A 16,974-nucleotide genomic window follows, 5' to 3' on the forward strand; every position below is an offset into this window, starting at 1 on the left:
TTCCAGTTTCTAGCTACAACAAAAAGAGCTGCCACAAACATTTTGGCACATATAGGTCCTTTTCCCTTCTTTAGTATTTCTTTGGGATATAAGCCCAGTAGTAACACTGCTGGATCAAAGGGTATGCACAGTTTGATAACTTTTGAGGCATAATTCCAGATTGCTCTCCGGAATGGTTGGATTCTTTCACAACTCCACCAACAATGTATCAGTGTCCCAGTTTTCCGGCATCCCCTCCAACATTCCCTCCAACATTCATCCTTATTTTTTCCTGTCATCTTAGACAATCTGATAGGAGTGTAGTGGTATCTCAGAGTTGTCTTAATTTGCATTTCTCTGATCAATAGTGATTTGGAACACTTTCATATGAGTGGAAATAATTTCAATTTCTTCATGTGAAAATTATTTGTTCACCCCTAACCAAAAACTAAACTTGAAATACTAAAATTAAAAGGAAAAATCAATAGTATTGAAAGTAAAAAAACTATTGAATTAATAAATAAAACCAAGAGTTGGTTTTATGAAAAAGCCAATAAAATAGATAAACCTTTGGTAAATCTGATCAGAAAAAGGAAAGAGGAAAATCAAATTGTTAGTCTTACAAATGAAAAGGGGTATCTATCCACCAATGAAGAGGAAATTAGAGAAATAATAAGGAGTTACTTTGCTCAACTTTATGCCAATAAATTTGATAACTTAAGTGAAATGGATGACTACCTCCAAAAATATAGGCTTCCTAGATTAACAGAGGAGGAGATAAATTGCTTAAATAGTCCCACTTCAGAAAAAGAAATAGAACAAGCTATTAATCAACTCCCCAGGAAAAAATCCCCAGGACCAGATGGATTCACATGTGAATTCTACCAAACATTTAAAGAACAACTAGCCCCAATGTTATATAAACTATTTCAAAGAATAGGGGATGAAGGAGTCCTGCCAAACTCCTTTTATGACACAGACATGGTACTGATACCTAAACCAGGTAGATTGCAAACTGAGAAAGAAAACTATAGACCAATTTCCTTAATGAATATTGATGCTAAAATCTTAAATAAGATATTAGCAAAAAGACTACACAAAATCATCCCCAGAATAATACATTATGACCAAGTGGGATTTATAACAGGAATACAGAGCTGGTTCAATATTAGGAAAACTATTAGTATAATCGACTATATCAATAAAGAAATTAACAAAAACCATATGATCATCTCAATAGATGCAGAAAAAGCATTTGACAAAATCCAACATTCATTCCTACTAAAAACGCTTGAGAGTATAGGAATAAATGGACTATTCCTTAGAATAGTCAGGAGCATATATTTACGACCATCAGTAATCATAATATGTAATGGAAATAAACGGGAACATTTCCCAGTAAGATCAGGAGTGAAACAAGGTGTCCACTATCACCATTACTATTCAATATTGTATTAGAAATGCTAGCCTCGGCAATAAGAGTTGAGAAAGAGATTAAAGGAATAAGAGTAGGTAATGAGGAAACCAAACTATCATTCTTTGCAGATGATATGATGGTATACTTAGAGAACCCCAAAGATTCTGCTAAAAAGTTATTAGAAATAATTCACAACTTTAGCAAAGTTTCTGGGTATAAAATAAATCCACATAAATCCTCAGCATTTTTATACATCACCAACAAATTGCAACAGGAAGAAATACAAAGAGAAATTCCATTCCAAACAAATGTTGAGAGTATAAAATATTTGGGAATCCATCTACCAAAGAAAAGTCAGGAATTATATGAGCAAAATTACAAGGCACTTGCCACAAAAATAAAGTCAGATTTAAATAATTGGAAAGACATCCAGTGCTCGTGGATAGGCCAAGTGAATATAATAAAGATGACAATACTCCCCAAACTAATCTATGTATTTAGTGCTATACCAATCAGACTCCCAAGAAACTATTTTAGTGACCTAGAAAAAAAAAAAAAAACAACCAAGTCCTTCAAACCTTCCATGACTACCCTTGTTTTACTCTTAGCTGAGAACTTGCCTAATATTTTACTTAAAAAATTAAAACGGAGAGCTTTCTCTTTTCCTCTCTTCTTTATTTCATATCCTCCAGATGCCTTCTGATCTTAGTATCATTCTTCACTTTTATCTCACATGAAGAATGACCCTTCTGCTTGCTAAGGCAAATACCTCTACATGTACAACGTGAATCCACTCTATCCCATTTTTTCCAGAAAGACTGCCTCCTGTATCACCCCCACTTTCTCAGTTTTCTTCAATCTCTGTCTTCTGATGATTCTTTACTGCCTACAAACATGCCTGTGTCTCCCAGTCCTCAAAAACTTTCATTTGATCCATCCATTCCCATTAGCTATCATGTTATCTCTCCTGCTTTTTGTGGTTAAATTTGAGAAGGCACCTACAATAGATGTTTCTACTACCCTTCCTCTCACTTTCTTCTTAATACTGCATTCTGGCTTCCAATCTTATCAGTCAATTAAATTTCTCTCCCCAAAATACTCTCTCTTTCTTGCCAAATCTTACTTGCTTTCTCTTAATCTTCATCCTTCTTGACCTCTCTGCAGCCCCCCACCCCCCTTCTCTTTCTCTAGGTTTTTGTGACTATTCTCTCCTAATTCTTGTCTCATTTATCTGACTGCTCCACAGTCTTTGCTGGCTCTTCACCTAGGTAATGTGCACAGTGGAAGTGCTTTGGTGTTCTGTCTTAAGCTCTCTTCCCTTCTCCCTATTATTTCACTTGATGATATCAACTCCATTGATTTCAGCTGTCATTTCTATGTAAATAACTCTTAAGTCTTCTCATCCAGACCTAATCTCTGCCCTAACTTCTAATTTCATATTTCTGACTGCCTATTGGATGGAAATCTTGAACTAGCTATCCCATAGAGATCTCAAATTCAACAAATTCCAAATTTAAAATGATCTTTCCCCTCCAACCCTCCTCTCTTCCTAACTTTCTTATTACTGCAGAGGAGACCATCATTCTCCCAGGGACTTGGCTTGCAACCTAGGTGTCATCCTTGACATTATCTACCTTCACTTCCCTGTTGTCTCCCCATTAAATTGTGAAATATTTAAAGGAGGAATTGTCTTTTACCTTTCTTTGAATCCCCAGTGCTTAGCACAGTGCCTGGTACATAACAAATATGATTGATTTACTGACTTTCCATTTCGTTGACAGATATTCTCAGAATCGGATAGCTTAGCTGGGTGTTCTGTCAAACTCTCAGACTTGTCTTCCCCTCCATTGCTTCTTACTGTTTTGTGAATTGATTCTGCTCCTATTCTTCTGTCATCCCCCTCCATAACATTTTACAAATAAACTTGTATCAAATATTAACAAAATCTTAAATTAAATTTTCATTGATAAACTTTAAAACATACAATAAAATATAATTATCATCAAGACTATCTTGTATTATATTAAAAATATGAAAACTAATGGAAGAAGAAAAAAAGATTCCATTAATAGGTGGTATATAAAATAAAAGTTGTGTTCTCTTCTCCTAAAGGCTACTACTAAACATTGGTGAAAGGAAACATTGAAGAGGGAACCCCAAAACTGAAAATCCTTAAAGGAGAAAACCTCCTTGTACTCTGCCTCAATGAGGGGACTTCACCCCAAGCACAGTTTCACCTTTGTTATCTGGGTGGGGTGGGCTCAGTCCAGAAACCCATTTAATTCAATTCAAATTCTAACCCTAGCTGAAACCCAGCTCCACCCATGAGCCCCCTTTAGCTTGTAGCCAAAACCCCTTATTATAAAAGAGCCAAACTAAAATCCTCTCTTGGCAGAGGTCCCAAACATGGCAGCCCTATGCCTGTCATGCCAAGGGTCTCTGCTCACTGGCATACTGTTTCCGTTGCCCTCTTAGTTCTACCTTTACCTATTTCTTTAACCTTACTTCCAATCCCCATAATAAACCTCTTTTATCAATCTAGGTTTTCGAGTCTGTAAATTCCTTTACAGAGAACTGCTTGTGCTGCCACTAGACCTTATTTAACTCTCTGACCACCAGAAATCCTAATTTCATTTGGGTACCCCAAATCTAAACCTCATCAACATCATTTAACAAAAAAGGAAGAAAGAAAGAGGGGGAAAAAATAAAATTAGTTAGCATTGTTGTGAAAAACAAATAACTCCATATCTTACACAATGTACTTTAGTAAGGTACAATTGCATCAGAATGTAGAATAGCACAAAAATCAATGAAGAAAAATGAAAACTCAACTATAAAAGGAAACAAAATTTTTATGTATTAAATAAATGGAATCAGTTATTATGGACAAAGTTTACTAAATACAAATATTATTGTATAAAATAACTAATAATAATTTTAAGTGACATATTGAGCTTTTTTGGTAGTAAATACACTAATAAAAACCTGAGATACAGACTACTTGAGAAAAATTTTAAAACAACAAATAAATGTGTTCTTTGGTGCATTTATGCATTTAGAAATGAGTTGATGCATAAAGAAGATCCAACTCACTTCCAGTTGATCAATGATGGACAGAAATAACTACACCCAGAGAAGGAATACTGGGAAGTGAATGTAAATTGTTAGCACTAATGTCTCTGCCCAGGTTACATGTACCTTCGGAATCTAATGCTTATTGTGTAACAAGAAAATGGTATTTACACACATGTATTGTATCTAGGTTATATAGTAACACATGTAAAATGTATGGGATTGATTGCCTGTCATGGGGGGAGGGAGTAGAGGGAGGGGGGGATAATTTGGAAAAATGAATACAAGGGATAATATTATAAAAATATATATATAATAAAAAATAATTTAAAAAAAAGAAATGAGTTGATGCTCCCCTTGGCTGCCACATCCCTCCATTCAGTAAAATGTTCAAGAATTTCCTAGTTGGGATGATTTTGGGGCTCTTTTGGCCTCCTTGTTGTGAATGTTTTATGCCTATTTAACTTACCATCTTCATTGTTATTGCCATTACTTTTGTCTATTTCCCATTTTTTGCAGTCGATAGCTTGTTTGCCCAGGTCCTCTTGGAGCAGCTGTAATTGCATGCAATGATTCTCTCATTTTTATCCTTTCTAAATTGTTATTGATTTTGACCTTTGCTCTAAACATTCGATGATCTAACTGCACACAGAGACAGCTGATTTGGAAATGACTCCATATCAGTAAACAGTCATTTCCTGTCTCTTAAGATAGAGTCAATTTATTTTTTATGAAGCTATTTGATGGCTATCATTTCTATGCATTCTTTTCTTTTTCTAATCTTTTTAATATCTTTTATTTTTATGTCACTTTATTTTATTTGAAAAAATTTTTTAATTATCAAGTGTTTAAAAACTAATCTGTTATCTACTTCCTCTCACATGGAGAATATTTAACACCCTCCCTCCTTTCCTCCTCCCCTTTCCATACATAGTTGCATAGGTGGATCCAACAAATTCCCACATAAGTCATGTTTGAAATTGTAAACTGTCTCTGAACCATAGGTTCATCACCTCATTGTTAGGAGGTAAATTTAAATGATATAACACCTCCATTTCTTAATATATTTTTTTCCCCACTGCTTCCCAGCTAGTCATCCCTTATATCAAAGATTAAGAGATAAAAAACTAACACATCTACCATTCCTGACAATATATGAATCAAACTCACCCATAGTCTCCCACTGTAGCAAAGAAGGGTGGGAACTGACTTTTATTTTTCAAGAAACATTTCCTGATATAAAAGGGAAGTGACCTAGCTGGGTTCCTTTGTTTCTTAAGCCAGTATTTATTTTCCAATATATTTCTCATTATTCTTTCCTGTGCCTAGCTTTGTAACGCGGAGTCATTTTGATGGTCTCAGCTGGGCAATCCAGCTGGGCAAGGGAAAAAAGTTTTAAAACCCCACTAGCTACTTAAGTCTACTACAAATCCATTCCCTCTAAACCCATTTGAGCCCAGCACACAATTGCTTCAAATTCTTTTATTCATCTTTCTTATTTTCCACAGTTCTAGCACTCAAGTTCTATAGCTAGCCAGCCAGTATTTTACCTGCTTAGTGAGGTTTTTATGACAAAGAAAATTGGTTGCTCCTTACTAATGCCTCATGGTATGACCAGGCTGTTTTTGCTTTATTGTTGTTTAATTTTATTTTTGCTAATTCTAGTTCTAAACCTTTTTCTCTCTCCTTTTAGTGATTTTGCCCATTCATTCTTTCAATAAGGATTTATTAAATACCTATTATGTGCCAGACACTAAAGATACAAAGATTAAAAAAAGGAATAGTCTCTATCATCAAAGAGTTAGGTATAACAGGAAAAGCACCCAACCCGTAATCAGGAAGACCTGAGTTTAAATCCTGCCTCAGACACTAGAAAAATCACTTAAAACTCCTTTGCCTGAATTTCCTCATTTGTAAAATGGGAATGTAAATCATAGCTCCTATCTCACAGAGTAGGAGGACCAAATACAGTAGCATTTGTCAACTTTTTTGTCAACAAAAAGTGCTTTGCAAATTTTAAAGTGCTATGTAAATGTTGGATGTTACTATAAATATTATGTCATCATGTAAACAGATATATTATGACAATCTTATGATTTTTTCATCCACAAGTGTCCAGTTCCACCTAGTTCCCTTCAGATACATTAGGTGACCCAGCCTCTTCCTTTGGACACTTGGAAAGATGGATGACTTTATCTCCATAAAGCATTCTCTCTTTAAAGCAGTCCCTCCCCTTACTTACAGCCTTTTCAGTCTGACCTGTTGGAGAGGCCCCTCTCAGCTACCATTGACCTTTCAGCTTTCAGCTCATCTTTAAGCTGTTGGAGGAATCTGGGAAAGACTTAAGTGGATAAAACTTACATAAGTGTAAGCTTACATAAGATAAGTAAGGAGATGAGATCACTGATTTAGAGCTGTCTGGAGGCCTTCTAATCCAAACCCTTCATTTTACAGATGAGGAAACAAAGTGACACTCAGGGAGAATAATGGATTTGTCCAAGGTCAGAGGCAGGAACTGAACACAGTTCCTCTCAATCCAAAGCCATTATTCTTTCCTCTTTTCCACACTCTTCCCTCTATCAAATGAATACTTGTCTTGGTTCTCTGAGGATGAGTTCAAGTCACTAGGCCTGGATGAATTGCCTTCCATGATACAGCCTGGAAGCAGCTGTGATTGCTGAGCCAAAGTTAATGATGTTTGAAAGACTGGAAAATGGGACAGATATCACAGCACTGGAGAAGAGCAAATGTCTCGATTTTCTTTGCTATTTTAAAAATATTTATAGAAAAATTTTATTTAGGTGTATCCTACAAATTTAATGTATTCAAAATTACAATGTATAATTCCCCCCACTCATACTTAAGTAAAGCTAAGTAAAAAGGACAGATCACAACTGAGAATACACATGACCTTGTACTTAAGCTATTTTTTCTTGTCAAAAGATAGGACAACATGCTTTATATAGTTAATGCAAATCTTGTCCACATTTTCATCTGAATATTGTTGCCATTTAGTTTTGAAGGATGTAATTTTTGGATTTTTTGGGGGGGAGGTTCAGGGACTTGCCCAGCGTCTGAGGCCACTTTTGAACTCAGGTGCTCCTGATTTTACATCCAGTGCTTTATCCAGCATACCAGCCAGCTACCCTGGAGGATCCAGTGTTTCACAAAAAGGAAAGCAAGTAAGCAGAATCTGCAAACTACAGGCTAGCAATGCTGCCTCTGATTCCTGTTATAAATGGGAGGTTTGGTGGGAAGGGGAGGCGGTCGTCACCAAGAGCCCGCATGGTTTCATCAAGAACCCATCTTGATAGACTAGTTGCATTTCCCTTTTCCACAGGGTTCACAGACTGGCAAGGCAGAGGAGGGCTCTAAATAGCATTTGCTTAGATTTCAGCAAATTGTGGTTTGTTTGTCGCTTGTCTTTCCTTCTTGAAGAAGACAAATGACATCAAGAAGGTGATGTCTTGACTTGTAAGTAAATTGATTTTTAAATAAGGGAGGGCTGTGCAAAGTCTCTAGAGTCACTTTTTCCTCCAGAGACATCTAGGTGCAGCGGCATGATTTTACTGGAAATGGGCCAAGATGCAGTGGGAGAAGTTGGCCTTTTAAAGCTAAGGTCTTTCCCAGGTCTCCCTTTGTCTGAGGCAGACCAATTCAGTGATTAAGACTAAGTAAGAAATGAGGCAAAGAATGGCCTCTTTTATCTACTTAAAAAAAATCAGCCTGGGTGGGGACAAGGATTGCAGTCTCTTATGTTGCATTAGTGATGATGAGGCATTATGGGCTGATAATAGAGTCATTTGGAACTGGTTGAATGATGACCCAAAGAGCAGTCATGAATAGTCTGATGTAAATATGGAGGGAGATACCTAAAGGAATTCTCTAGATTTCTGTTCTTAGGTCTGCATTGTTCAACTTTTTTATTAGTGACCTGGAGGAAGACATAGGTGAAATTTATCCATATCAAAAAAAAGCTGGCAAGTATAGCTAATTCTCCTCTAGGATAAAAAACTACTGTGCTTAGCTTCTAAAATGCTCTATGAGCAACATATCTCTCTAGTTTAATTACTAGAAGGGATATTATTGCTTCCCTTCCTACAATTCCAACAAAATGGGTCTTCTCTCTTTTCCTCACATGGAACCCTTGAACTCTTCTGTCCATGCATTTTTACTGACCATCTACAATTCCTGCTTATCTCAGCTTCATAGAATCCCCTTTCTCCTTAAAGAGAGCTCAAGAACCACCTTCTGCTCGAAGCCTTTCTAGATCCCTCCAGGGGTTGGCACTCTTATCTCCTAAACTGCTTTGTATTTAATGACTTTGTACATAGTTGTTTGTTAGGATTACTAAGTGAGAACTCCAGTTGTCTGGATAGTGACAAGGTGAGAATTCAGGTTGGACAATTACAAGGTGAGAACTCAGGTTGACTTGATGGAAGGAGCAGGCTCATTGGCTGAGGTGGTTCTTCCCAGAAGCCCTTGCATTATCCCACGCCCATTCTCTGGGAGAATAAAAGAGAGGACTCCCAGAGATAGAAGAAGACTCTGCATTGCATCAGGCTTGACTGGGCTCCCTGCAGGAAGGGAAGTCACTTCTCTGGACAAGAGTTAACAGCAACTGCCTGGAGACAACGGTTCGTTACAGGAAGAAGAATCTGTCGGAGAGATTTGAGTAGAAGACACAGCAGATCTCTTCCCAGAGAGTGATCCGGCAGCTTCTAGAGATGACAGCTCGCTACATTTGGCGTCCACACGTGGGGCAAGGACTTTTGCTTATCCTGACAAGAGGAGCTAGACCAGACCTTTGCAATTTGGCGCCCAGCTTTGCAAATTTGCTTTGCAAACTGGCGTCCGGCATCGAAGGCTCCGATATTCCCGATGATGGCAAACTGATAGGATTTGCACAGCTCAGCATCAGCTAAACCACGGTCGCAGAGGAAGCTTCCCCACGGAGAACCCACCCGTCGTATTCCACTACTGCCAAAGAACCCAGGTCTGCCCTCCCCCTCCCCCATTGGATCACCACTGTCTGGCGCCGGCTCACCAAAGTCGCCGCGACGTGCCCCGTCAATGCAGAGTCTTCTTCTATCTCTGGGAGTCCTCTCTTTTATTCTCCCAGAGAATGGGCGTGGGATAATGCAAGGGCTTCTGGGAAGAACCACCTCAGCCAATGAGCCTGCTCCTTCCATCAAGTCAACCTGAGTTCTCACCTTGTAATTGTCCAACCTGAATTCTCACCTTGTCACTATCCAGACAACCCGAGTTCTCACTTAGTAATCCTAACAGTTGTTCACTTTACACTTATTATTTTTTTAACTTTTTTGTTATAGAGGATGGCTTTCTGGGTGGTGAAGGAGAAGGTATGCATTGGGAAATAAGGTAACAACAAATGATATCAATAAATTTTTAAAACTATATTTTAAAACATTTTTAAAGGACAATTTAGGGGGAAAACTATAACAATGGGCAAAATCTGAGAAGATAGGAGTATAATAAGAATAAATATCCTACAGTTCTATTAAAAAATAATTTTCACAAGTTCAGGATGGGGAAGGTATAGTTAGACATTATTTTGTGTGGATAAAATTTAGGAGTCTTAGTGGGTTATAAGCTTGATCTGGACTGAGAATGCTTAATAATGACCACGAATGAATATGACCTTATGCTGCATTATTAAGGGCAGTGTCCCAAGGATGAGGAGTGAAAAGCATACTTTGTCAAAGCAGACTCCATCTCGAAGACCATGTTCAGGTTTGGAACCACATTTTAGGAAGTACATGACATACTGGAGAATGTAGAATGCTCTGAAGACCAGACTATAGAAGGATCAATAAAAAGGAGTGGGGATATCTAACATGAAGAAAATAATGTTTTGTTGTTTGTTTTATTTTATTTTTGCTGAGGACATATATACATCGTACAGCTATCTGAAGTGTTGGTCTTATGGTTTTATTCCTTGGATCCAGGGGACAGAACTAACAATGATGGGTAAAAATTACAGAAAAGCAGATGGAAAAACTCCCTCACAATCACAACTATTTAAGAAGTGTAATGGACTGCTTGGGGAGCAAGGGGTTCCCCTCTACTAGAATTCAAGGGACAGTTGAATGACCTCTTGGACATGGTTTAATCTTGACTTTGCTTCCTACTTTGCAGATAAGTGCTACAGGGAGGGAGATCAATGGCCCTTATTAGAGCTGAGTTCAAATTTGTCTCAGACACTTCCTACCTGTGTGACCCTGGGCAAGTAATTTAACTCCATTTGCCTCAGGGGAAAAAAAGGAATGGATGGCTAACTTTTGTAGGTAGGATTCCTTTTGGCTATAGATTGAACTAGTAGCTGCTGAGGTCTCTCCCAATTCAAAACAATCGGGGATTCTGAGATGGCAGGACCTCAGAGAAGGATTTTTCCTTTTACTTTACTGATAAGGAAAAGCTATAAGATAGGAGGTTCCTGCTGCTCATTCTGAACTTAGGGTTTCTCTCCACTAGTTTATTTATAGTTTCTCTTCTTTCCTGCATCCTCAGCCTCCTCTTTTTGCTAGTTCCATTCCCTGTCTATAAACATGCTGAGGTTTCCCCTTGTTTAAAAAAATCTTTCCTTGATCCTGCCACCCCCTTAAAGCTCTAAGAGTTGATAATTATATAGCATCTTAAGGGACTTCAAAGACCTTAAAATTTCTGCTTTCACTACTCAGCTCCCACTTCCTCACCCTCTGTGCACTCCTTCACCCCATATTCTCTCCCTACTCAGCTGTTCTTCTTGGATTCACACCTAACTGGTGCTTGCTACCTTTGTGACTACTGACAAGTTACTCAATGACCCCTGGCCTTGGTATGCTCATCTGTAAAACGAATGGGACTTTTTGAATCAGAGATCCAGCTACTAGGCTTATAGGGCCAGAAGATCAAAATAAAAGAAAATTGTGTGTGTGTGTATGCATCCATATACACAAAAAAAGGATACTGCTTAATTGGGGAAATAACTGAACAAATTATGACATATAAATGTAATGGAATACTTTTATGCTATAAGAGATGACCAAAGGGATAAATTCACAAAAAATACGGGGAGACTTATATGAATTGATATAGAAAAAAATTTAGCAGAATCAGGAAAACAGTTTATATAGTGACTGCAATAGTGTAAAGAAAAACAACTTTGAAGCACTTGGGAACACTAATTAATACAACAGCCAATCAAGACTCCAGATCAGTGATCAAATAAATTACCAGCTTCCTGACCAGGAGTTGCTGGACATGAGTTGCAGAATGAGATAATATTTCTTTTTCTTTTTTTCTTTTTACAAAATTTTTTTACAAATACAATACAAAAATTTTATGCATAGGTAATTTTCCAGCATTGATAATTGCAAAACCTTTTGTTTCAACTTTTCACTCCCACCCAGATGACAGGTTGACCAATACATGTTAAATATGTTAAAGTATAAGTTAAATACATTATATGTATACAATCCAAACAGTTATTTTGCTGTACAAAAAGAACTTTGAAACAGTGTACAATTAGCCTGTGAAGGACATAAAAAATGTAGGCAGACAAAAATATAAGGATTGGGAATTCTATATAGTGGTTCATAGTCAACTCCCAGAATTCTTTCTCTGGGTGTAGCTGGTTCAGTTCATTACTGCTCTATTGGAGCTGATTTGGTTGATCTCATTGTTGGAGAGGGCCACATCCATCAGAATTGATCATCTTATAGTATTGTTGTTGAAGTATATAATGATCTCCTGGTCCTGCTCTTTTCATCAGCATCAGTTCATCATGTAAGTTTCTGAAATCATCTTGTTGGTCATTTCTTACAGAACAATAATATTCCATAATATTCATATACCACAATTTATTCAGCCATTCTCCAATTGATGGGCATGAGATAATATTTCTGCCAATGGGTGGATTTATTTTGCTTAAATATACAAAAGAGGGTTTTTGGTTTTTTAATGGTTAAAAAAAATGAGGCTATCAGTAAGAACAGAATAATTAAAATTATTTTAAACACATTAAATTAGGTTTGGGTTTTTTTTTTTTTTTCAATTCTAAATATTCGACACACTTTTCTCTCTCCAAGTTCAGTTAGTCAACAACATTCTTATTTTGTGTCAGGCATTATACTAAATACTTGGGAGATAAAAAGAAAATAGCCACCATCTTCAATAGGGGAAGGACATGTAAGTAATATGGTATTCAAAGTATATGCAGAGTAGCAGCAAGGTAATTGGGAATATGTATAGGGATAGGGAATTGGTACAGGCTTCCAGAAAGTGGAATTGAATTTTAACATATCTAACATGTATGGGACTACCTGCCATCTAGGGGAGAAGGTGGAGGGAAGGAAGGGAAAAGTTGGATCAGAAGTGTTTGCAGTGGTCAATGTTGAAAAATTAACCATGCATATGTTCTGTCAATAAAAAGCTATAATTAAAAAAAAGAAAAGGAAAGAAAGAAAGTGGAACTGAGTAGCATCCAGAAAAAATCCAAAAGAATGGGGAGGATTCTGGGCAGATGTCAGAGTAGGTTGGTAAATTTCAAGATCTCCTGATTTCCCCCACAAATAGGACAAATTTACGCCCAAGGTGAACATAGGCTAGTAAAAAATGAAGAAAACCTGGAGCCGAACAGGGGTCCTCCTAATACAACTGGACAAGATCTGAAAATAGACTCTAGGCTGAGATTAGCCTGTCTGAAGTGCAAACACCTCCCTTGGAGCTCTGCAGAAATACCAAGAGGGGTTCCCTCTGGTTATCTGGTTGTGGCTGAAGTCTCAAGGAACCACAGACTTTCACCTTTCAGACTGTTTTATCCAGGGGAGTTGAGTCCAGGAAGACAGAGTGAACCTATCTGTGCTGCTGAGACAGGTGAGAGGTGGGGAGGGGACAAGAAGGAACCAGCACGTGGGCTGGGGTGCTGGGCAGGGCAGGGGCACTGCTGGCTGTGGGCACTTGTAGGAGGATGGAGCTCTTGGTTTGGGGTTCCTGGTCAGAGTGGAGAGCTGAAGAGAGGGCATCATCCCCTTGCCTCACAATTAGAGGCGCTTACATTAATATCTCTTATTAAAAAAAAAAAAAAAAAAAGGAATGGGCAAAGAAGAAAGCATCTGGAGAAGAGATCAAGAAGAGAAAATATAAGAATAATTGGGCTGCCAGAAAGTTGTGACAAAAAAGAGAACATCGACACAATAATTCAGGAAATAATCCTTAAAAATTGTCCTGGAGTGAGAACATGAGGGGAAAGTAGAAATACAAAAAAATCCACTGATCATCACCTCAAAGAGATCCTCTGTGAAAAACACATAAAAATATTATTGCCAAATTTTGAAACCCCCAGATCAAAGAGAAAATGTTGCAAGAAACAAGAAAAAAACAATTCAAATATGCTGGAGCTACAATTAGTATTGTACAAGACTTATCAGCAGCTACAATAAAAGATTGGAAGTCTTGGAATCAGATCCACAGACAAGCAAAAGAACTAGGTCTGTGGCCAAAATTTTCATCCAGCAAAATCATAATTTTCAATGAAAAAAATGGATCTTCAGCAAACTTGGAGATCTTCAGGACTTTCTCTCAAATAAATCCAAAGTTAACAGAAAATTAAACATAACAGCCAATATCAAAGAGCAATTTTAAGGAACTCAACATGGACAAACTGTTTAAACATTGCTCTTTTTTTTTTTTTAACATGGGAAATATATACACTTTATGTTTAAAATTTATATCAACAATAGGGTAAGCTCAAAAGAAAGACTGGCAGAGTAAGGGTAAAAATAGTAATCATGTTATATAAATGAGGTATAAATACAGAGGCATTAGAGGGGGGGAGGAGGGCTTGTAGTTCTGAAAATCTACTCATACTGGGAATGGATTCAATAGGCAACACTACATATATACCATGAAGGGAATATCACCCTCCAAAATCTATAAAGAAATAAGGGGAGAGGGATGAGGGAAGAAGACAAGGGAGAGATCCTTGGGTGGGGGGAGATTAAGTAAATAGAAAGCTAAGTTATGGAGCAGAATTTAATGAAAGAGTCAGCAGAGAAAGGAAAGATGTATGTATCTGAGTGTGTATGTATATATATATATTATATATGTATACATAAAAATATCTTAACGGTAGCTTGCTTGGGGGTAGTAGTGGGAGATGAAAGGGAGATATGTGTGTCTATGTGGGTGTATGTGTATGAATATATCTATATATGTATATATAAATATATCCTTTCTTAACTATAGCCTGTTTTGGGGTGGGGGAGCAGGAAAGTAAATAAAATCCGAAGCAGAGAACAAAACAATTTACAAGGAAGTAAAGAAAAGATGAACATTCATAAATATAATTTGTTCTATTAATTAATAACAATTTAACAAAGTATCTATCTATCTATCTATGTAGATAGATAGATAGATACTTTGTTAAATTGTTATTTGTTGTCATATATTTTGAAGCCTTCCTGATGTTCTGCTGGGCAAATGATATTCTCTTTTGTTTTGTTTCATTGTTTTGTATTGCTTTTCTGTTTTTCTTTTTGCTTATTCTGTTTCTTCAAATAAAATAAATTTGGAAGAAACACACACACACACACACACACACACACACACACACACACACACACACACACAAGAATCCAGAGGAATAAAAAAAGTAAAGAAAGAAAGAAGAGCATTCTAGGTATGGGCACCAGATAGTGCAAAGGGAAGGAATCAAAAGATAAAATCTTAGCCAAGGAATACCAAGTAGGCTTTGTAACCAGAATGTCTATCTGTGGAGCAGATAAAGCATAAGACTGTTAAAGTTGGAAAGGCCTAGGTTAAGAAGAATTTTAAATGCCAAACAATCATTTATATTTGGCATCTTTAGAAAATTATCTAAAAAAAATATCATTTTTTAATTTTCAACATTGATTTTTTTTAATTTTATTTAGAATTTTTTCCCCACAGTATATATGCATGAGTAATTTTTAAAATAATATTATCCCTTGTATTCATTTTTCCAAATTATCCCCTCCCTCCCTCCACTCCCTTCCCCCGATGGCAGGTAATCCCATACATTTTACATGTGTTACAATATAACCTAGATACAATATATGTGTGTAATTACCATTTTCTTGTTGCACGTTAAGTATTGGATTCTGAAGGTATAAATAACCTGGGTAGATAGACAGTAGTGCTAACAATTTACATTCACTTCCCAGTGTTCCTTCTCTGGGTGTAGTTATTTCTGTCCATCATTGATCAACTGGAAGTGAGTTGGATCTTCTTTATGTTGAAGATATCCACTTCCATCAGAATACATCTTCATACAACAAGGAAGTGTACAGCGATCTTCTGGTTCTATTCATTTCACTCAACATCAGTTCATGTAAGTCTCTCCAAGCCTCTCTGTATTTCTCCTGCTGGTCATTTCTTATAGAGCAGTAATATTCCATAACCTTCATATACCATAATTTACCCAACCATTCTCCAATTGATGGATATCCATTCATCTTCCAGTTTCTAGCCACTACAAAAAGGGCTGCCACAAACATTTTGGCACATACAGGTCCCTTTCCGCTCTTTAGTATTTCTTTGGGATATAATCCCAATAACAGCAATGCTGGGTTAAAGGGTATGCACAGTTTGATAACTTTTTGGGCATAGTTCCAAACTGCTCTCCAGAATGGCTGGATTCTTTCACAACTCCACCAACAATGTATCAGTGTCCCAGTTTTCCCACATCCCCTCCAACATTCATCATTATTTGTTCCTGTCATCTTAGCCAATCTGACAGGTAACATTGATTTCTTAAAAAAGATTTTGCATTATAAGAGAATTGTATGGATATGTACACATATATTGTATTTAAGATATACTTTAACATGTTTAACATGTATAAGACTACCTGTCATCTAGAGGAGGGGGTGGAGGGAAGGAAGGGAAAAGTTGGAAAAGAAGTGATTGCAAAGGACAATGTTGAAAAATTACCCATGCATATGTTCTGTCAATAAAAAGCTATAATAATAACAAATTTGCATTCCAAATTTTTTTTCTCCAGTCCTCTTACCATTCATCAAGAAAGCAAGTGATCTATCAGTTATACATCTGAAATAATGAAAAACATTTTCATATTAGTCGTGTTGTAAAAAATCTAAATTATGTTTCATTCTACACTCAGAGATCAGCAGTTTTCTCTTTGAAGGCCTATTGTATTTTTCATCATAAATCTTTTGGAATCCTCATGGGTTATTGTTTTACTCTGAGTACCAAACTGTCTTTCAGAGTTGACCACTGTCATAATATTGCTATTACTTGGTACAATGACCTGGTTTTGCTCACCTCACTTTTGTCAATTAATTTATGACTCATTTCTTATAAGTGCTTTAGAAAATAGAACTTGGTGACTGAACACAGGATGGAATGAAGTAGGATGAAACTTGAGAAAGGGAGACTAATTAGGAGTCTATTGCAATAGTCCAGGTGAAACATGATGAGAAATCGAACTAATATTGTGTTTACAT

This window comes from Sminthopsis crassicaudata, chromosome 2 (genome assembly GCF_048593235.1).
Source record: "Sminthopsis crassicaudata isolate SCR6 chromosome 2, ASM4859323v1, whole genome shotgun sequence".
In the NCBI taxonomy this organism is placed as follows: Eukaryota; Metazoa; Chordata; class Mammalia; order Dasyuromorphia; family Dasyuridae; genus Sminthopsis; species Sminthopsis crassicaudata.